Consider the following 22,698-nt stretch of genomic DNA (forward strand, 5'->3'; position numbering starts at 1 on the left):
ATAAAGCAGCTGGCAAGCAGGATAATTTCAACAAGAAACTGGTGTTTACAGAAAGCATCAAATGGAAATTCTAAACTGAATAAAACCAAATTTTTTTTTTGGTTTTTTGGTTTTAAAGTTTGGTAAAACAGTATATTGGACAAAGTCAGAAGACTGGAGAATATATCAGTAAAAGATATGGCAACTAAAGAATGGGAAAAATGGATAAAAAATTAGAAAAGATCATAAAAAACATATTAGACACAATTAAAATGAATAACAAACTTTTAATTAGAGTCCCAAAGGAAAAGAGATAAATCAACCTATACTATTGCAATTTTTACACTTTAAATAAGTAGTAAAATATTACCTCTAAGCAGATCGGGAAAAATTAAGAATGTGTATTGTAGTCACTAAAGTAACCAATAAAATAACAATGCAGAAAGCTTTAAAAATCACTATATAAATTTAAGTGAAATTCTAATAGTTACACCTACAATCCAAAAGAAGGAGGAAAAAGGGGAAGATGAGTACCAAAAAATTGAGAAGATAAAGAGAAAACAAATAATAAAATAGTGACCTAAATCTAATCATATCAATGACTACAATTAAGTAAATGGACTAAATAACTACAATTAAGAGGCAGTGATTATCAGAATAGATTTTTTAAAAAGCTCTTTATGCTATCTATATGAGATGTATTTTAATAAAATGATATTCATCCATTGAAAACAAATAAAAAAGCATATATCTTGAACTAGAAGATATCAAAAAGTTGGAGACCACTTTAATATCATACAAAATAGACATCAAGACAGTAAGTATAATAGGAAAGGGACATTTCATAATGTTTGAAAGTTCAACTCATCAGAATGATAGTATAATAATGACAGAATAACAACAACAGAAATTTAAAATACAGAAAGTAAAAATGACAGAATTAAAGGGATAAATAATTTCATAACCAATTGAGGTTTTATTATTGGCAACTGATGAATGAGTAAACAAAAATATCAGGTCATATAAATAATCTAAACAACAATATCATACTCATTACTGCTATTTGATAGAATACAGAACAAGCAGATCCAATTTATAGTTTCCTTTATCCAGTAACATTCTAAAGTGCTGGTAATGGCCAAGCATGATGGTGCAAACCTGTAATCCCAATGGCTCTGGAACCTGAGGCAGGAGGATCCAGAGTTCAAAGCCAGCCACAGCAATGGCAAGGCACTAAACAACCCTGTCTCTAAATAAAATACAAAATAGGGTTGGGGATGTGGCTCAGTGATTGAGTGCCCCTGAGTTCAATCTCCAGTACAAAAAAAAAAACCTGGTAATTGTTTATTTTCTTATCTGAATAGTGATTAAACAAGTGTGTTCATTTTGTTAAAATTAATTGAATTGTACAGTTATCCTTATACACTTGTATATATGTTGTAATTTAACTTTTTAGTATTCTGGAGACTGGCAGTAATGAACATAAAGAAGTAGGATGTTATTCCAGTATTCTGACTCATCTTGAGGGTATTTTGTCTTATTTATTTTGTAGCCTAAAACTGGGCACATGACCACGTACATTTAAAAAAATGAAAATAAAAAAGAGGTGCTTAATTTTAGTGGAGGTGAATTGAATTGCTATTTGTATCCAGAAGGATAAAATAGGAGGTCTTTTTGCTAAATGAAATTCAGGGAAATGCCCAAGTCTATGCATGTAAGGAGTACAGATGTGTATGGAAGGAAAGAAACAAAAATCAGAACCCCCTGACCTAGCACAGTTTATAATTTAACAAACATCTTAAGACTTTAATACTCCCCAAGATTTTCTGAATAATATTGTCTATTGTTAAATTGTTTAACAATCATAATACAGTGAATTTTTAGACATCCAGCTAAACTCAATAAAATACATAAAATATAGCAATACAATGGCATGTGTTTTCTTTAGATCTTTTATTATTCTTTTTCATACAAGCCTATTTTCATAGTATGCTACATTGAACTATATTTAAGTAAATGGATCATTTTGTAAAAGTCCCTCATTAAATCAACTCACTTCTTAGTTCAGTTGTTGCCAAGCCAATTCTGCTATTTATAACACTCTGTCCAATTTTCAGACCCTGAATACAAAATGAAAGATGAAAGGACATTTTAGGTTTGAATTATCTATTATACATACTATTAAATCTTTATTATTTTACTCTTACTATCATTTATTATACATGTCCATGTCTTTCTTAAGGAAATATTATAAAAAATTTATTTCTACTAGTCATGCAACAATTAAAGATTCACTTAAGAGCTTTACTGGCTATAAAATCAGAAGAACATGTAAATGGAAAGAAAGAAAATTTTGTATTTTTAGTTGCTTTTTAAATCAAAGCACCAAAAAAACTGGACTAGTGAATAATTTCTCTTTATAAACATATGTTAAAGTAAACAAAAACACTTAAGAATACAAGTGCATATTTTAAAATCATTTTCTTATATTCTTAAATATCCCTCTTTTTAATGTAAAGAGTTTTTTTTAAAATCACCCTCTCTTAAGCATGGATGTTATAAAATATTTAAGATAATAGATAAGAAGAAATTATACAAATAATTAGAGCTTTGGTTTGGGGCTTATTCTGTCTTTTATAAAATAGCAGTAGTGAGTATCACTTGTCTGAATGAAATGGTTTTAACAAATTATTGGTAATTATTTTTTAGAGCACTTCCCATCCTATTCCAAAGATATGTATATTTTTTTAAATTCTGAAAATCGCAACTAACAATTCACATAGACACAGAGCTGCAGGGACGGAGTGTGAAAATTTATTAGGAGAAAGCAACAAGGACATCCCTAGCAGAGTGTTTTAGAATAGAGAAATAGAAGCTCTGCTCACAATGAGCGACAGGGATCTATTTGCAGTTTCATATACACATGTTGAAAGCCCCCAATTGTTGTTTCGACATCAAAATAATGAAGTGTCAATGGCATTTCTCTTCACAGTAAAGAATTAATTAAACAACCTCTATAATGATCTGGCTTCTAATAGTGCTATTTCTGACATGAGACCCTTTTACCTTGATTCTGAATTACAGTGAATCCTTGTGAATGCTTTTGTTACAAATACTCATCTTGCTTCCTCATGTGTGATATGAGTTTCTATGATCATAGGATCACAATTATCCCCTTACTCCTTTCAGAGAATTTGTATAGCTCTATTAATAAGAGAAACTCAAAGCATTTTGCAGATGCACCATTCACCTCAGGCAATATGAACCACTGCCCTTATTTTGTCAGAATAGCAATACTACCTTTCAGACAAATTGTCAGCCAAAGGAAAGTCTTTAATCATACCCAAGACAAGCTACAAGGACAGCAAGAGGGGTAAGTTCTAGAAATCAAGTTATTTTTTCTATTATAAAATGTGCCTTGTTTTATCTGATAGCTATGTTACCTTAAAGATTCCTAAAAATAAATAAATAAATAAATAAATAAACAAAATAAAGATTCCTAAAAATAAATAAATTTATTCAAGCCACATCAATTTAATGCATTCTGAAAACTGATTAAATAACAATGAATCCTGTTGATTATAGCTATTGAGTTTGCAAAAGGGAGAATATTTCAGAGAAAAATTCATTTTGAATAAATCAAGGAGATCTAAATTTGCAGTTTATCTAAAATGTTATACTAAAATGTGAGTTATAAAACTATTTGTTATAGGGACAGTCAGGAAGCAACTAGATAGATTGAGGCTGGATGTAGTGCAGCATGGAGGGAGTCACTGTGGCACACATATAAGAATATACCCTACCTAAGGGGCAATTGCTGCCAGATCTCACAGCCTGTGCTTGTGGGAAGATTAGTCCATTTTACCATATCTTCTGAATTTTTAAGACATGATGGAAACCCATCGGTTTATGTAAAATTTCCTGGTATCCTAGTTCAAAATCTTTTAAAATCACTGAATAGGTCAAACAAACAAGGCATATGGATTAGATTAGAACTATAGATTACCAATCTGTGATCCCCATATGGCAACGCAGCCACTCAGAAGTTAATCCTTAAGATTGTGACCCTGAAAGGAAACTCCAAGAAGTCACTGGTCCAGATCTTCTATGTAGGCAAGTCTACATCAAAATTATCAAAGATGTTTATTGGCTCAATGAACGTTTACTGTAACTACCAATTCTTTTCAGGCACTCTGCAAGGTGGCAGAAATATGACACTGAGCAGGATACAGTCCTCCTTCTTTTGAAGAGATAGGGTGATTGAAGTCATGATATCCCATGCCTTTATGCTTCTAAGAGGAAAGGTGAGAAATCCACTACCATAATTCTCTGTGCCTCTGGTCCCATTCCCTTTACTTTTCTGTCTCAGTAGAGTAATTGTGATTTGCCTGATTAGAGAGTTTTTTAGAAAAATGTAAGAAAGTATAAATTGGTGTTATACTCTGAATGTTAGCATTCTCCCAAAAATTTGTATGTTGAAATTTAATCTCAAATGTGACAGTATTTGGAGGTGGGCCCTTACTTGGTAATAAGGACATGAAAGTAGAGCCCTTGGGAATTGGATTAGCCCTTAGAAAAGTCCAACAGAGATCCCTGACCCTTTCTATCAAGTGAGGACACAATGAGAAGGCATTTTCTTTGAATACAGAAGCAGGTGCTCACCAGATACAAATCTACTGAAGCCTTGATATGGAATTTTCCAGCCTCCAGAATTGTGAACAATAAATTTCTAATGTTTATAAGCCACTCACTTTATATGATATTTTGTTATAGTGATCCAAACAGACTAAGACAATGGCCTCTCCTTCTGCACTGTCCTTGGGGTTCAATTGCCCTTGTTGTCACCTGGTCTTAACCTAACAGGGGTGCATAATATCCTCACCTATAAGCCATACCATCCAATATAGGTTGTTGTTTCAATATAGTTTTAGAGTATAAAAGTTGAGAGCAGTTAAAAAAAAGTATAAAATTTTGACTTCTCTTTCTCTTTTCTCCATGGTTCCAAGTTGAGATGAGGATAGAAGGAAGTTAATTGTTGAGTTTCCTGAAGTCTTAACAATCTCTTCAGAATATAAACTCTGGTGGCCAATATTGATCACTAATATAAGGGAAATATATTGTGTTACAAGAACACATAGGTGGGGGACCGTAGCAGAATTCAGAAAGCCATAAAAACTTGTGCAAAAAGTTGAACAAGTATATTTAGGTAAATTCAAGTGAGTAAAACCAGGTTTTTTTTCTTGAATAGGAAATAGCATGTACAGGCATCGGGGTCAACATGACAATATAGGGGAACCTACAGTAGTTCAGTAGGGTAAGAGTGTAGAGAAGAGGGAAGGAGAGGCAAAGAGGTAAGGCTAGAAGACTCAGAAACTTCTAATGGATCCTATAAATCCTGTGAAGGAATCTGGATTCCTAAAGAAAATGAGGGATATCTCTGAAGTATTTTCAGTTGCAAAATCACATAATTATATTTGTGGTTTGCCTTAGTCCATTCACAATTCTCTAGCAAAAGTATCATAAACTAGATAGCTTATAAATAACAAACGTGGGTCCTCACATGGTAGAAAAGGAGATCCTGAGGGCTTCTTTTGTATGAAAATTAATCTTGTTCTTAAGGACACTGCCCTTTGACCCAATTACCTCCTAAAGGCTCCAGCTCTTCATATTATTGCATTAGGAATTCAATATCACCACATTAATTTTAGGAGACACAAACATTCAGATAATAGCATATTTTAAAAGATGAATATGAAGTCTACTCTGTGCACAATATACTAAATGTGCTACAAGGAGCAAATTTGGAGAGACAGGAACTAATTATTGTTGCAGAATTCTAGGTAAGAGGAAAGGTTCCTAATTCAGGAATAAAGTTAAGAGATTTAAAAGGTATATAGATAGCATAATATCAATTCTCAGGTGGATTTATGTCCTCCCAAGTGAAAGGTCTTCAGATCTAAGCAATGTCCTCATGCTACCCATTGCTAGCACTCCACTGGCCTCCAGAGCTAAAGTCAGCAACTAATGTAACTCAAAATCTGGTCTCTCTCAACTTGGTGAGTTCTGGTAAAACACTTGGACTGACAGCCTTCCCTAAGGCTATCAGTGGCACTAGAAATACTTGAGTTTCCATCAGGTCCCCCTCAGACTGCCTAGGCTAGGCGGTCCAACTCAGCCTCTGCTATTGGTCTCATTAACCCTCACCATGACCAGACTTAACTCCTTCTCAGATCTCCTGGAGCAGGGGGTGGACCTTAGCTGTAGAAGGTTTTAGATTCCATCAGTACCAATGAAGAATTCAGAGTGGCCAGAAAAAGTAATGTTCATGCCTCATCAAAACATAACCTATATAATTTACTTAACACTCCTTCAATTCAGAAATATGAATACATCTCTGACTTTTTCTCCACTTTTCACTGCTTCAGTCTTCATTTTTGATGAAGACTGTTTAGGCTCTTACTGTTTAGTCTCCCTTTATATAAATTCTGTGATCTAGTCCACCAAATCTGGCTTTTATAATTATAGTGTCAAGCACCTAATCTAATTGGCCAGGATTTAGAAGAACTTCGGGTTGAACAAGGGATATAATTCAATTAATAAATAATAATAGTCAGCATTTATTGAATATTTAGCATAGGCCCGGTAAGCGTTCTGCTACATGAGGAATTTTCATAGGCCTCTGAAACTATGTTACAACTGAGACCTCTCTTCTAAGAATATTTCATATACACAGGGTTTTGCTGCAGTGATTTCTTACATGTGAACCAAATGGAGATCATTGCACATGTCTTCTAATGCAGGTTCCACTGCATACTGTGTTCATTTATAGGGGTACACTGAACTAAGATAATGACAAGCGTCCCCAGATCCTTGCAATAACACAAGTTATTGCACTTGCCTTCTCATGTTTGCTAACAAGTTCATGTGGTAATAAAGACTTCCCATTTTTCTGTATTCTGGGTTACTTTCCAGTGTGTTCTTTCATGTACTTGAGAGAATCTAAAGAAAAGGTTTTCCCACATTCCTGACATCATTGAGGTTCCTCCTCTGTGTGAATTGTTTCATGGTATCAAAGGGAATTGTATGGGGTTGAGGATATAGCTTAGTTGGTAGAGTGCTTGCCTTGCGTGCACAAGGCCCTGAGTTCAATCCCCAGCACCACACACACAGACACACACACATACACACAAATGGGAACTGTAACCAGTAAAGGCTTTCTCACTTTGTCTACACTCATGGAGTTTCTCTCAAGTGTGAGTTCCTAGGAGGTATAACTTCTAATGTTTTATAGCACAGTATGATTACTATGGTTGACAAAAATTGATTATGTATCTCAAAATAGCAAGTATAGAGGATTTTTAATGTTTCCAGTATATATAAAAAAGGATAATTGTTTGAGGTGATGTGTGTATGTTTTACATTAAATATATGCATGGTCATTATATACATATATTAGAATATCACACGGTACCCCAAACATATGTACAATTGCTGTGTGTCAATTAACAGTTTTTAAAAACATGTTTTAGACACCAACTAGGAAAGAAATCATAAAAAGAAAGGTAATCTAAAGTTCATATGAAGCAATTCCAGTGATCTCAGGAGAAGGTAGTTGAGGACTGAGATAAAGAAACAATAAGACACAAATGTTGGGATTTAAAGGTAAATACAAAACTTAGTATTGATAACCTCTTTTAAAACTAGTTAGCTAAGACCCAGAAGCTTGTCATGGGGACCATAAGACGTACTACATTTAAAAAATATAAGAACAATAACAACAAAAAAATACCTACTTTGCCCACTAGTATTTTCATCTTCCCCATTCTTCTCAACAAGGAGAAACAAAGTGGGCTCAGAAATACATTTAAATTTCTACTTGACGTTCCTCCAGAGAAGACGAATATGGCTAATAGGTACATGAAACGGTGCTCAACATCACCAATTATGCAAATTAAAACCAGCATGAGATACCAACTCACACCATAAGTATGCCTATTATGCAAAGGCCAAAAGATAGCAAATATTGGTGAAGTATGGATGAAAGGAATCCCCTATGCAGTCATGTTGGGAATGCAGATTGTTACAGCCATTATGTAAAACAGTATGGAGTTAAAAAATAGAATTACCATATGACCCAGTAGTGCCTCTTTTGTGTATATACACAAAGGAGATGAACTGGTCACCTTGTAAAGATTTTCTGAACTTCCATGTTCATTTTAGTATTGGTCACAATAGCCAAGGTATGGAAACAACCTGAATATCTACAAAATGGATAGATAAAGAAAATGTGTGTATGTGTGTTTGTATATATATATATATATATATATATATATATATATATATATATACACACACACACACAATGAAATATCATTCAGCTTTAAAAAGGAAGAAGCTTCTATTTGCCCCAACTGGAAGACATTATGCTAAGCAAAATAAACCAGACTCAGAAATAAAAATATTGTATTACCTTCCTTTATGTGGAAAATTTAAAACAGAGCCCAAATATACAAAAAATAGAAAATGAGTCAGAAATTATCATGTACTAGGGAGGTGGCCAGGGTGATAAGGAGGAAAAGGGGCCATGCAGGTGAAAGGATACAGAATAGAAGATGTGTCAGATATAAAAATTTAAAGGTCTAATGTACAACACAAGGACTAAAGTTAATGGTATCATATTAGGGATTTTTTGTTAAAAAACGAATTTATGTGTTCTTGTCATACACACATACACAAAAAGTATATATGTGAGGTGATAGATGTGTTAATCTGCTTTACTATGGTAACCCTTTTACTATCTATATGTGGATTGAGTCATCATATTGAAGCCTCAAATATCACAATAAAATTTATTAAAGAGTTTACATTTGATAAAATACCACAGAATTAGTAAGAACCATGTGCTACCACCTCTCATAAATCTGAATGTGTAGGGAGATAACTGCCAAAATCAAAAGTGGTTCTTGGAGACAGCCACCAGATAAGAGCTGCAGATTTTAGTAAAAATGGTGCAGCCAACTCACAACAACCTCACCTGGAGGGAACCAGGGAAATACACACCCTGACTTCACTGCCTTCCCTGTCTCCTTTCTATTCCAAATTTGTTCAGACTGATTTACATGTCATTGGATAAGGCAGCTGATTGGTATAGGTGGTACAGGACAGAATTCTACACAAGGCCCAGTACAGAAGGTATTTAGCCAACAGAGGTTGGAAAACTGCATCTCTCTAAATCCCTAGTTCTAACAATTGATGTGCATAAATTATATAAGGAGAGTAAGTATATGAGTTTGCTTCAGCAGATGTGACTGTTAGCAGTACCTGGGCATTAGTGTTCATTATCTGTCATCAACTTCATGGGTGAAAGGGAGCTAAGTCAGAAGCAATGTATTAGCATTAGCAATAGCAATTTTCTTATTTCACAATAACAGCTGTGGTGTTTCTACTATTTACCTGAAGTAAAAGTCATAATTATTCCCCCTCCAAGGATTTTTTTTTTGTCTGCTTAAAATATCCAGAATGTACTTACAGTCATCTGATACTTGACAAAGTTGCCAAAGCATATTTTGGAGAAAAGACAGGCTTTTTAACAAATGATGCTGGAAAAACTGGATAGCTTTATGTAGAAAAATGAAACTAGACCCCTGTCTCTTCCCCTTCAAAAAAGTCAAATCAAAATGGATCAAAGGCCTAGAAATTAGACCAGAAACCTTGAAACTGCTAGAAGAAAACATAGGGTCAACACTCCATCATATTAATACAGGCACCAACTTTCTTAACAAGACCCCTAAAGCATAAGAAATAAAACTAAGAATCCATAAGTGAGATGCCATCAAATTGAAAAGCTTGTGTGCATCAAAGAAAATAGTTAAGAGTATGAAGAGTGAGACTACAAAATGGGAGAAAAATCTTTGCCAGCTATTCCTCTGGCAGGGGATTAATATCCAGAATATCTGAAGAACTCAAAAAAACAAAAGAACACCAGAAAAACAAATAACCCAATGGATAAATGGGCAAAAGAAAGAAACAGAAATTTCTCAAAGGAAGAAACAAAAATAACCAATAAATACATGAAAAAATGTTCAATATCTCTAGTAATGAAGGAAATGCAAATCAAAACTAGATTGATATTTCCTCTCACTTCAGTTGGAATGGCAATTATCAAGAATACAAACAATAATAAATGCTGATAAAAATGTGGGTGAAAATGTATACTTGTACATTGTTGATAGGCCTGCAGACGAGTACAAACACTCTGGAAAGCAGTGTGGAAATTCCTCAAAATACAAGGAAAGAAACCATCATATGACCCAGCTATTCCACTTATTAGTATTCAAACCACAGTGATACAGCCACCTCAGTGTTTATAGCAGCACAATTCACAAAAGCTACATTATGGAATCAACCCAGATGCCCATCAATAGATGAATGGATTAAGAAATTGTGACATACATACACAATGGAATTATACTTAGCCATAAAAAAGAATGAAATTAATGCATTTGATGGTAAATGGATAGAAATAGAGATCAGGCTAAGTGAAATAAGCCAGACTCAGAAACTTGACAGTCGAATATTTTCTCTTATATGCAGAAGCTAGAGTAAAATAAAGGGAAGGGTGGAGAAAAGATAGGATATCCTAAAGACAAAGGGAAGATCAGCAATGCAGAAGAAGACAATCAGGAGGCAGAGTGAGCAATTAATTCTTAAGAATCATGTCATGAGCATATACAAATAAACCACAGGGAATTTCACCTTTATGCATATGTAAAAAGAACCAAAAAATAAATAAATAGGTGAATGAAAAGAAGTCTATTACAGTAGGAGAAGGAGGGGGCAGGACAGGAAGAAAAAGGGGGGATTGTGAACTGAAATAAAATTCCATGTATGTATGAGTTTGTCAAGATGAACCCAAATACTATGTATAACCATAATGCTCTAATAAAAAATAAAGGACCCAGAGTGACTTTTTGTTTCTTGAATTGAATTTTGATATAAAATTATAGTATATGTGAGAATGTTTCAGTTTCCTGGAGTTTTTGTGTGTATTTCACTTTGCCGCCTTGATTTCAGTATTTTCAGTTGAGTTATATCTGTGAATGCCGTAGGTATATTATTAAATCAAAACCTTGAAGAGAAGATTCATATACCATTAGTATATGGACATAATTCTTGTAGTTTATTAGAGTAATTGGTGATAATCTGGCTTTGATTGTGTCTTTTTATTTGGCTATCATTTTGTATTTTGCAGCATGCTAAGAGACAATGTAATTGAAATGAGCTCTTTGATTACCATGGAGAATGAAAAATCGGAGAACGGCAGAGACAGAATTATGTCAGTAATCCTAGTAAGGCTGTTAGTTTGGTACTACAGTAGATAACGAAACCAGTACAGCTATCAAAATTGCACCAAAGAAACTTTATTGCCAGTGAATTGAACATCTCAGTAAAATTATACTTAGGCTGTATAATGAAACAAAATCCTAAAGCTCAGCTTGGTAGCACATGCATGTAATTCTAGTTACTTGGGAAGCTGAGGCAGGAGGATCACAGTTTCAGAACCAGCCTTGGCAACTTAGTGAGACCCTATCTCAAATTTAAAAAAAATAAAAATTAAAAAAAGTTGGGGATGTACCTCAGTGGTAGGTAGAGTGCTTTCCTTGTATGCATGAGTCCCTAGAATCAATCTCCAGTACTGCAAAAACAAACAAAAGAAAGTAGTCTGATGTAAGACACTATGATAGAGCATTTCATTCCTTTATCCTATTACTAGAACTGAGTCAACTCATAATTCCAGCACCCCTTCAATACAGAAGGATGAATATCCATGAGGAAGAACCCTGAAATGCTGTCTCAAAAGGACTATACATATCCTTTTTCGTATTGTTGAAATAGATCTGCAGCCATTTATCAAGGTCACTGTGCACTAGGAAATAGGGCAATGTAAATGAATAACAATTCATTCATCTTCCTGATGGAGAGTTGAGTACATTTCATTGGCTACAACCACGGTTGGTATCCAATTTTCTACCCTTGCTTGACTCTTCTCAAAGGATGTACTTTGTTCTGACCACAGTAAACACACACTCAGGATCTGGATTTGCATCTTTCACTCATCATTTTCTGCTAGTGACACCATCTGCATTCACCCAGAATGCCTGTATGTCACCATGGCATCCACCCAACATTGCTTTCATTTTATAGTAAAAGAAATATAGAATAACTTAAAGTCTACAGGGTTCATTTGTCACCCAGAAGGAGCTATGCTGAAAGGACAGAAGAATGTCATATTTAAACCTCAGTTATTTTACCTGCTGGATGATAATATCTTGAGAGATTGAGTGTCTTAAAGGATACAGAGTATATAGTTAGATGGTCTCAAACGAAAGCATCCTCTTCAGGTGATTTATGCTACAGAAAAACATGATTGTCTTTCTCCCATTGTAAGCATGCATCTATCCAAGATCCAAGGGGAAATTAGAAATAACAACTTCCAAGATTATATCTAATGACCAACCCAATAAAATTTTGCTACCTTCTCTCCATACCTATAGCCTTTGCTATTTGAAAGGAATAAATATTTCTGTTATGAGACCAAATATATATACAATTATGCTGAACTAAAAGATGAGACTTCTGCCTAGCTTTTTCTGTCTTTTCATGCCACTTGGAAAACAGGCAAAAAAGGAGGCTATAGTGTAAATAAGGGTGATTGATCCTGATCATCCTGAAATAATGGCAGCAGAGAGATGAATACAACCTAGTAAAGGTGGATTGCAAACTCATACAGGTAGAATCATCAAGGGCTCAGACACTTTAAATATGATGATGGTCAACTCCAGCAGGTAATCCATCTAGCTGAATTTTAAGCCAAAGGAAAATAGAATCTGAATGGCAATAGGTAAGGACATTTTGAGGACATTTTGTTCATATAAGAATTATAGCTGGTACTTATTTGCTTCCATGCTATACATTTATATACTTTAATTTATGCAAATTCTTATTTAAAGAATTTCTTTTGTCATTCATCTTTATTTTTCCTCTCTTGCTTTTGAAATATGTTGTGGGTTGTTGAGTCTACATTTCATTTTATAATTTACAGAACATAAAAGATGAGATGAGATGGAAAACAGGAGAAGTGACGATTATCCCAGGATCCTAAACTTGGAAATGAATGCAGTAAAACATTTTTCTTTGAGTTGTTTCACTTTAAACTGGAAGAAATGTATGGCATTATACAAAGAGGGAGTATTTACTTCAAGGAAGTGAAAATATGGGCAGGAGGACAAATGTGTATTATATATGATCATGTAAGATTTTAAAAATTTTACCTGCTACACATCAAACCAATTTCACAATTGGATAATGCATGAATATTTGTAGAAAGTAAAGGACAAAGAGATAGATTTTCTGCCAGCCAAGGAGTGAGCTCATGACCTTGATTTGGCCAAACATTCCTACACTTGAACTCTGAATTTTCAGCAAATTGACTGACCATGGTATCAGTGCTGTGGGATTTGCAGTGGCAGCTGTTTGCAGCTGCTGTGCTGCATGTATAGCACATGCACAGATATATGGTTCTACTGCTCAGCTGCTGAAGCAACCAAGGTTCTTGCCCAACTTGTACCTGTTCCAGTTTTTAACTGTGAGAGCTTCCCTGAAAACCTTGGTTACATTTTGTTTTAATCAAGTACAGGAAAATTTTGGGGTCTTTTTTAAATTTGTTTTTGTTTTTGTTTTTTGTTTTTTACTAAGGACAGATTAGTGTTTTTTTTTTTTGTTGTTTTTTGTTTTTTTGTGGTGGTGGTGGTGGTGTTTTGTTCTTGTTGTTATTGTTTTAAACTAAGGAAGATTTTGTATTTTCCTTCAGGTTGCCAAGAAGCCAGTTGTACTTTCAAAATGCATACTCCACAAGACTCCATGGCTATATGGCACATGAATTATCATCTTCTTTTTACAGATGAGGAAACTGAGTTGCAGAAATACTAGTAGTTTACCAATAATGCTAGTGAGTAGAGAACACTGAATTTAATTTCCAACAATTGCTTCAAAATTCATAAATTTTGTTCTTTGCTATTCTACCTTCCTATATGGTTTATTTCATCATTGTCCCATGTGGTTTCCACAAAGAGAGAGGGAGAGATTGAGAAGTAGCTCTATTTCCTGTAGCTCACAGAAAACTGGTTTTTCATAGCACTCTCTCCCTGGACTACATATTGGACAAATGAGTAGACACTGCCTTTTGTATGCTGTTTTAGTGATGACTAGTAAGAGTGTTTCATCTCTCCTGTGTTATTATCTAAGTCTTCTCACTTTTCCCAGACATTTCTTTAAGATAAGAGATAACCTTTTTTTTAACCAAAATGCCAAGCATGTGACAAAGCATAGTAAGGATTTATTGATTTATGTGTTTATCTTTCCTTATTTTCTAAAAAAATTAAATTATATGTATTAATATATCTTTGTCACAAATTAATTTAAGCCACAGTCTTAATAATAAAAATGATTGGTAGTTGCTGACTTTTACCATCTAGTTCCTTAAAAAAAAATCTCCCTTCAAGTTCATGAGCATTTACTTCCCCAAGAACACTTGTTCCCTGGTTCTTCCCTTGTGGCATCCTCTGGATGCTTATTTCACACTGCTTCTTCACTTTTCACACTGATTCTTCACTTTTGGATGATGACCTTGGTTCCATTTCATGGGCAAGGATGCTTTCAGAGAACTCCTGAAGATCCCACACAACATGGGCACACCTACTTACATGTGTGTCCACATATTTTTTTCCTTTCCATAGGTATATGGCTCATCAACACTCCTTTCTCCACTTTTCCAAAGCCTATACTCTCTTAACCTATTTAAGAAATTACTCCATCAATTGAATTTTATACCTCTTGCTTTCCCACTTAATAAGGTTGTCCTCATCAATATATGGCTGAGCTAGATATTATCCATCTTGTATAATATCTGCTTTCACTGCACTGTTGCTAATAGTAAGATCTCCATTTCTCTGTTACTTTTTATAGCAAAACTCTTAGGGCTTTCTATACCTTGTGTCCATCTGCTCCCTTCTCATTTTCTCTTGTATCCACTACTCCAAGATAGCTCTTGCCAAGGCCAGTGATAACCAGTGTGGACTAAATTGCAGGGTCAGTTCTCAGTATTCCAATCAGAATTATGTGGCACAGCTGATCAGTCCCACCTGTTTGAAACACTCATACTCTTTGTTTCCAGGATGATGTTGCCTCTTGATTTCCTATCACCTTCACAGTGGCCCCTTCTCAGTATTCTCTTATGATTCCTTCTCATATCCCAGAATTCCAAATATTCCAAATTATTTTCAGTCCTTAAAATTTACTAAGGTGCTTTTTGTGGCCTAATGTGGTGGATATCCCATGCAAATTTGTGAAAAATGTATGTTCTGCTCTCATTTGATGGAGTGATCTGTCTATAAATGTCCATTAGATCAAGTTGGTTGATGGTGATGTTCAGGTCAATTCTATTCTTACTGATTTCTGCCTGCTTAATATATTGGTTATTGAAAGAAGAAGATTCAGAAGTCTCCAAATATAATAGTAGAGATATCTATGGTCCTTGCAATTCTATCACTTTTGCCTTATTTATTTTAATATTCTATTGTTAGGTTAAGGATTATTATGTCTCCTTGGGAAAATTGGCCCTGACTATTTGTCTCTAATTATTTTCCTTGTTCTGCAGTCTTCTTTGTGTGGAATTTATGGCTTTCTTCTTCTGGTTTCAATGACACATAGCTGAAATCTCAGTGACTTGGGAGGTTGAAATAGGAGGATGGCAAGTTTGAAGCCAGCCTTGGCAACTTAGAGGAACCCTCTGCAACTTAGTGAAAATCTGCCTCAAGATTTAAAACAATAAATAAAAAGGGGAGGGTAATTATTTTTTCAATTTTTTCATAACATTGAAAGAGATCTAGTAAATTTGACAAGTAAAATTTTTGTTTATTATACATGATTCTGCAATCTGTATTTGGGGTAAAAATGGGAGCTCATAACCCACTTGAATCAAAGTGTGAAATATGATATATCAAGAATTATGTAATGTTTTGAACAGCCAACAATAAAAAATTTAAAAAAAAAATTTTTGTTTATTATATATGACTGTATATATGTGTATATGTAAAATGATGTCTTGTTTATTGGGAATACATTTTGGGAATTCATTTTAGTTGATTCTGCCATTTTCAAACATCAGAATATAATGATAAGAATCTAGATGGTACAGACTAGGCCACATGCCTAGGCTAATTGCTATAGCCATTGTTCTACATGAAGTCTATTATGGACCAAAACACCATAATGCCACACAGGACTGTACAAATAACATTTTCTTCTTCTTATAAGGACACAAGTCATCAGATTAGAGTCTAACCTGAGGATTTCATCTAAACTTGATTACATCAGCAAAGATTCTATTTTTTAAAAAAGTCACATTCACAAATACTGGGTGTTAGAACAATTGTATACCTTTTGGGGAAACAAAATTCAACCCACAACAAATTCTCTATCAGCAAATTTGATCACTTAGATGAAAAGAAAAATTCCTTATAAGACAAATAATAAAGAGAAAAAAAATCCTATGATCCTACAAATGCATGTCACATTTTTTGACAAAATCCAATATCTTTTGTTATTTAAAAAAAAACTCTCAACAAGTTAGGAGTAAAAAGAGATTTACTAAACTTAATAAAGAATATCCAATAAAGTAACAAAAGTATAAATACTATCATCCTAAGTCTTTCACCTAAGATTGAAAGACTTAGGATGATAGTCTCTCTCATCACTTACACAAAACATCATATTAGAAGCACTAGTTAGTATAATGGGCAGAAAAATTAGTAAAATTTGTACAGATTTAGGAGAAGAAAATAATATGGCCTTGTGTGCAATGACATGATTTTGTTTTAAAAATTCCAAAGAATCAACCAAAAAGAAAAAATTCTGTAACTAATAAGCAAGTATGGGTTGCATGATACAAGCTTGATACAGTATAAATGAATTGCTTTCCTACCTAACAGCAAAGAAAAAAAATGGAACTTGAAATTAAAAATATAAATCCTTCACAGTACTATTCACAGCAAGAATAGTATATATAGAGAAAGAAGTACTTAGGTATAAAACTAGTATACTATGTGCAGAATCCATATGATGTAAAACTGTTTAAAAAATCAAACATCTAAATAAATGAAGAAGTATTCTGTGTTTTTGGATTTGCAATCTCAATATTTTTAAAATGTCAGTTCTTCTCAACTTGGTCTATAGATTTTATGCAATCCCAGTCAAAATATCAGTTAGATATTTTATGGATATCAATAAACTGATTCTGGAGTTTATATGGAAAGGCTAAAGACTCAAAATATCCAACACAGTATTGGAAAAGAAGAAAAAGTTGAAGGACTAACACCAATCAATGTCATGATTTGTTTTAAAGCTATAATAATCAAGAGAGTATAGTATTAATGAAAAAAATAGACACATAGAGTAATGGAACAAATAGAGACCAGAAGTAAACCCAAACAAACAGAGTCAAATGATCATTGAAAAGGACCAAAGGTAATTCAATAAAGAATTTCCATTACATGGTGCTGAAACAATTGGACATCTATATGCTAAAAAAATGAATTAGGAAACAGACCTTATATCCTTCACAAAAACTAAAATCTTGTGTTCATGCACAAATCTGTACACAAAAGTTTATAGCCACCAGGAGCAGTGGCACACTCTTGTAATCTCAGCAATTTGGGAGGCTAAGGCAAGAGAATTGCAAGTTTGAGGCCAACTTCAGCAATTTATTTAGTGAGATCATGTCTAAAGATGAAAAAATAAATAAAAAGAGATGAGGATGTAACTTGGAGTAAAAGCACTCTTGGGTTGCGTTGGGTTGAATTCCTAGTGCCCACAGCCCCCCTCCCCCCCAAAAAATGAAAAAAAATGTTTACAGTAGCTTTATTCATAATCTCCAAAAAGTAGAAGCAATCAAGATGTCTTTCAATGGGTGAACAGGTAAACAAACTGTGATACATCCACAAATATTCCTCAGTAATAAAAAGAAATAAGTTAAAAACATAAGTCACAAAAACACATGGAGGAAACTTATACATATATTGCTAAGTTAAAGAAGTCAGTTTTAAAATACTATGCAATTTCAATTATATGACATTCTGGGAAAGGCAAAATTGTAGAGTCCCAAATTAAGATTTGAGAATAGGTCAAGGGTTGAATGGGAGAGAAACAGGGAAATTTTAGAATATACTCAAACTGTCTCATAAGATAGTGGATACATGACATTGTACATTTGACATTATACATATAAACTTTACCCCCCAAAAGTGTGACCCTTAATGCGTGCAAATTTTTAAAAGTTCATTTAAGAGGTCAGGGGATCCTGGGAAGAAATGCAGACTGTGACAAGAGAATCTGTCTGTGTTACAAATGTGTGAAACTGCCTCACTGAAGGGGGTAGGTAGAAGGTGAATCCAAGTAACTTTGAAATGAATGGACCCTAAGAAGATGGCAAAAGGAATTTTTACGTGTCACTAAAAATATTTCCTCCTCAAAATTGAATGTGATAGAATGGCTACGTTTAAAGAACTGAATGTCCATTAATCTGCCATGTGGAGATAAGTGCAAGTGTATATTCTTCACAAAAACTAATTTTTTTTTTGCCACTAGAAATGTAGATCATCAAAAGCTAGAAAAGTCTGAGAAATTATCCAAGCCATGAAGAGCCATGGAAATGTGACTATTAATCATAGCACTATATCTTGGACGGGATCTTGGACTAGAAAAGGTACACTGGGTAATAGCTAAGGCAATCTGAATAAAGTAAGAATTTGGGTTAATAATTCATCAATTCTGATGCATTTATTTTTAATAAATTACCTATATTAATGTACCATGTTAATTATAGGGAAACTGGGTACAAGTGTATAGGAACTGCATTATTTTTCTCCTTTATTCTATAAATCTGTTTTCTAAAAATGTCAATTCTATTAAAGTTAGCCAAATAAAATACCCTAGACTAGAAAAAAATTTCACATACCTAATTTGAAATGCATGCCATCAAACTGTGAACTAGACCACCCCATTTGTTGTCGCAGCCAGTCACTCCCCTATTTAATTTGACTGGATTTTCTGACTCAGTGACTTCTCATCCTTGCAGATAGTTGCTACTATGTGCTGATTACTCTCAGCCTGTGTCCTGCAAAGGCGTTTTTCCTTTCACTCCATCCCAGTCATCCATTCTGGATTCATACTTTTGACTTTACAACATCAATCACAACAAAATCTCCCAAAGATCTATTTCAAAACCCCCCTTTTACATTTCCCCTAGTCTGTCCTTCTAGCTCACCTACTTTACAGCTCCTACTCAAACAATTCTTTGCTCTCATCAAGTTCTCCGATCCACTAAATCTACCTCTCTTTTAATAGGCTTTACCACTTCTGTTCCTCTTTACTCAGCTTAGATTCTCTCTCTCATGACAAAACCCTCAATTCCCTCACATGCTCACCTTCCATCAGTCTAAAATGCCAAAGGGCTAAACACCACTAATCCTATCTGCCCATTGCTTGCCTGCCTCAATTTCTGAACACGCTAGAAAAAAATACACAACTCTTTTCAGTTGCTTTAAATCCATGACCCCTGTCTCAATGAGCCTTCAATACTACCTATTATTTCTGCTATATTCAACTCAACTTTTAAAATTTTCTGTGTTTCAAATACCGTATTCTATATTCTATCCTTCCTCTTCAAACATTCTACATCCCCTATGCCCAGTTTACCTCTGATTATCCATATCTACTCTTTGCCTCTCCTGCTAAGGTCTAGCCACACTGGCCTTCCCTCTGCTCCTTGAACACACCAAACTGATTTCAACTTTAAGGCCTTGTATGAGCCGTTTTTCTCTCTGCATGGAGTATACATGCACTTATCTCCACATGGCAAATTCATGGACATTCATTTCTTTAAAAGCAGCCATTCAATCACTTTCTATCACATCACACCATTTGAATTTTATTTATACACCAATCAGTATCTGATAGTCTCTTTATTCATTATTAATTTACTTGCTTGTTATTTCTTTCCTGCCTACAGAATATAAGCTCCATAAGACCAGAGGCCTTATCTAGCTTATTTACCAGTATTGACCTAGTATAGGACTGTCCCATATTAGGTACTCAACGAATATTTTCGAACAAACAAAAAACAATTGCTATGTATATTTGAAGATATTATGAAAAAGTAACATGATTGTAGATCAGATATAGACTACAAAATGGATATTTGTTTGTAGGAAGTTTAACTGCTCTTAGGATCAATACCTGTGAGGGAAGAGTGACTGAGTAGAGGGGAATATTGGCAATGATGAAGACAAAACAAAGTCTCAGTCAGCCTGAGGAGAGCTCTGTACCTCCAGGGACCCTCCAGAGTTGTCCCAAGTTGGAGGAGAGAAGCCAAGCTTTTTAATCCTTTCATCCTCCTATAACAACCAATCACTGGATGCAGGTCCCAGAAAGGGTATGGTCTATCCTTTTCAGCCAAGGTCTGTTTCCAAGGATGACTGATAGTGGGGGCTGAGGGCCATCAGCTAACTGCAACTCACAGCAACCCCAGGATCAGGTTCATCACTCCTGCGTCAGATGTTGCACCACACAGATCCATTTCTTTCCTAAGACCTGGGAGCAGCTTCTCCCTAATTCTGGCTTTTCCCCTTTTTACCTTACAATAGGAAGGTAAATTGGCCAGCCCTTTTTGCCACAGGATTCTGAGGGCCACCAGTGATACCATTATTTCTTCCTTTATTGTGCATTCTAGTTTCTCCTCAGCATTAGTAACTCTTGGCCAGAAGGCAAGTTGATCCCTCCTCCCAGAAGCCAAGACATCAGAAGTGCAGACTTTCCAGCTCTCTGCTCTCTGGGACCTACACCAGTGACCCTCTCCTCAGGTTCTCAGGCTTTTGACCTTGAACCTAAAGTTTCATCATAGGCTTTCTTGAATCTATATCTTACTGACTTAGACTGAAGTATGTTACCAACATCCTAGGGGCTCTAGTGTGCAGACAACCAGACAACCTGTCACAGTTCTGTCTTTCTGGATAACCCTGACACATATAAATGATATGACATCCAAGTATCATGCCAACTCTGTGTTAATCAACACTCTTGTCTTCCCTATGAAGCAATGATGAGGAATGTCCCCACCCATGACCCATGAGGCCATAAATATGAGTTGAAGAACAGGTGCTGGTGGATAACACAGGGCTTTGCATCATCTTTTCATGCTGTTTTCTTGTTCTCTAGTCTTTCTCTTACCTGGTCCTTGATATTCCACTTCTGTCTTATGATGAATTACGATAGGGCCCATTTAATCTTCTGATTTGATGGCTCTGATCCAATGTAGCTCAAGATGAATAGCCAGACTTTCTATAGAGAGCTGTTTTGTGAAATGTGTATAATTCTTTGCACTGGGTGAGATGGTCTTTCTCCAGAACCTTAGGCTTCTATATGGCAGATTTTTTTATTGGGGCTTATAATAAACCCAATGCAGTCATTTCCCACCACAGAGTCCACCTTGATCATGAGATGTGCTATGTTGTATGTACCAATTAGAAGAAATATTAACTAACATTGCAGCCATGACCTTCTGCAGGCTCCTTTCCTATACTGGACTCCACTCAAAGTGAAGTTGGCAGTTTTTTATGTCTACACAGTGTGGGGGCCAGAGCAGTATTCCTGGACAGGAAATATTATTCTCAAAAAATAAAAGGGAAAACTACAGGCATTATGTTCCTCTCTTTGTGGAGGAAAATGGAAGCTACACATATTTTCCTTTACTTTGAAGAAGATATTTCAGTTTTCTTTTTAAATTTCTTTTGTAGCTGTAGGTGGACACCATGCCTTTATTTTGTTTATTTTTATGTGGTGCTGAGGATCAAACCCAGTGCCTCAGATGTGTGAGGCAAACGCTCTCCCACTGAGCTACAGCCCCAACCCAAAATTCCAGTTTTTCCAAACAACTGAACCCCTGTAAATTTTGCTGTTTCACACTCTGAATTTTCAAAGGATTTATCTCCCATATGAATTACTAAGAAATTAAAAGTACTTCCACTCCTTGCTTATTTGATGTAATTAGCCATGATATCTTTGATGTAATAAATGGCTCAGATTTATTTGTTCAACATTATGAGTGTGAAGAATTAATCTAGCCCTTGGATAAGTTATAAGCAAGTATTGTATATTCCAAGTGAGTGTGCACTAATTCTGATCCTCATTTTTTATATAGATGGAAAATAACGCTTTTGGTGATCAAATGCCACATTTCATGTTCTGAGGTCACGTTAATTTTCTCTACCAAAGGCATATTTACACAGCAGATGTAACTGAAGCTACCTCTGGATAAGTTTGTGATAGGAATACAGAGAGACTTGTGTTCTGTATGGATCAGACTGATGAAGTAAATGTAAATATGATGGGGTTCATCACTCCTTTATCCCTAACATCTTTAAGAGAGAGTGATACTACCCTTGACCATGACACCAAAATGTGGTATTGTTACTACTTTAGCTGAGGGTGGACAGAAGCTTCAGAAGCTTCTACTTAGCCTTCTCCACTTTCATTTCTCTAAATCCTAGAGAACAAAGGACTAGTGTGGGACCATTGGCTGCTGCCTTTTTTTTTTTTTTTTTTTTT

The sequence above is a fragment of the Marmota marmota genome, unplaced genomic scaffold, assembly GCF_001458135.2.
Source record: "Marmota marmota marmota unplaced genomic scaffold, marMar, whole genome shotgun sequence".
NCBI classification, from domain to species: Eukaryota; Metazoa; Chordata; class Mammalia; order Rodentia; family Sciuridae; genus Marmota; species Marmota marmota.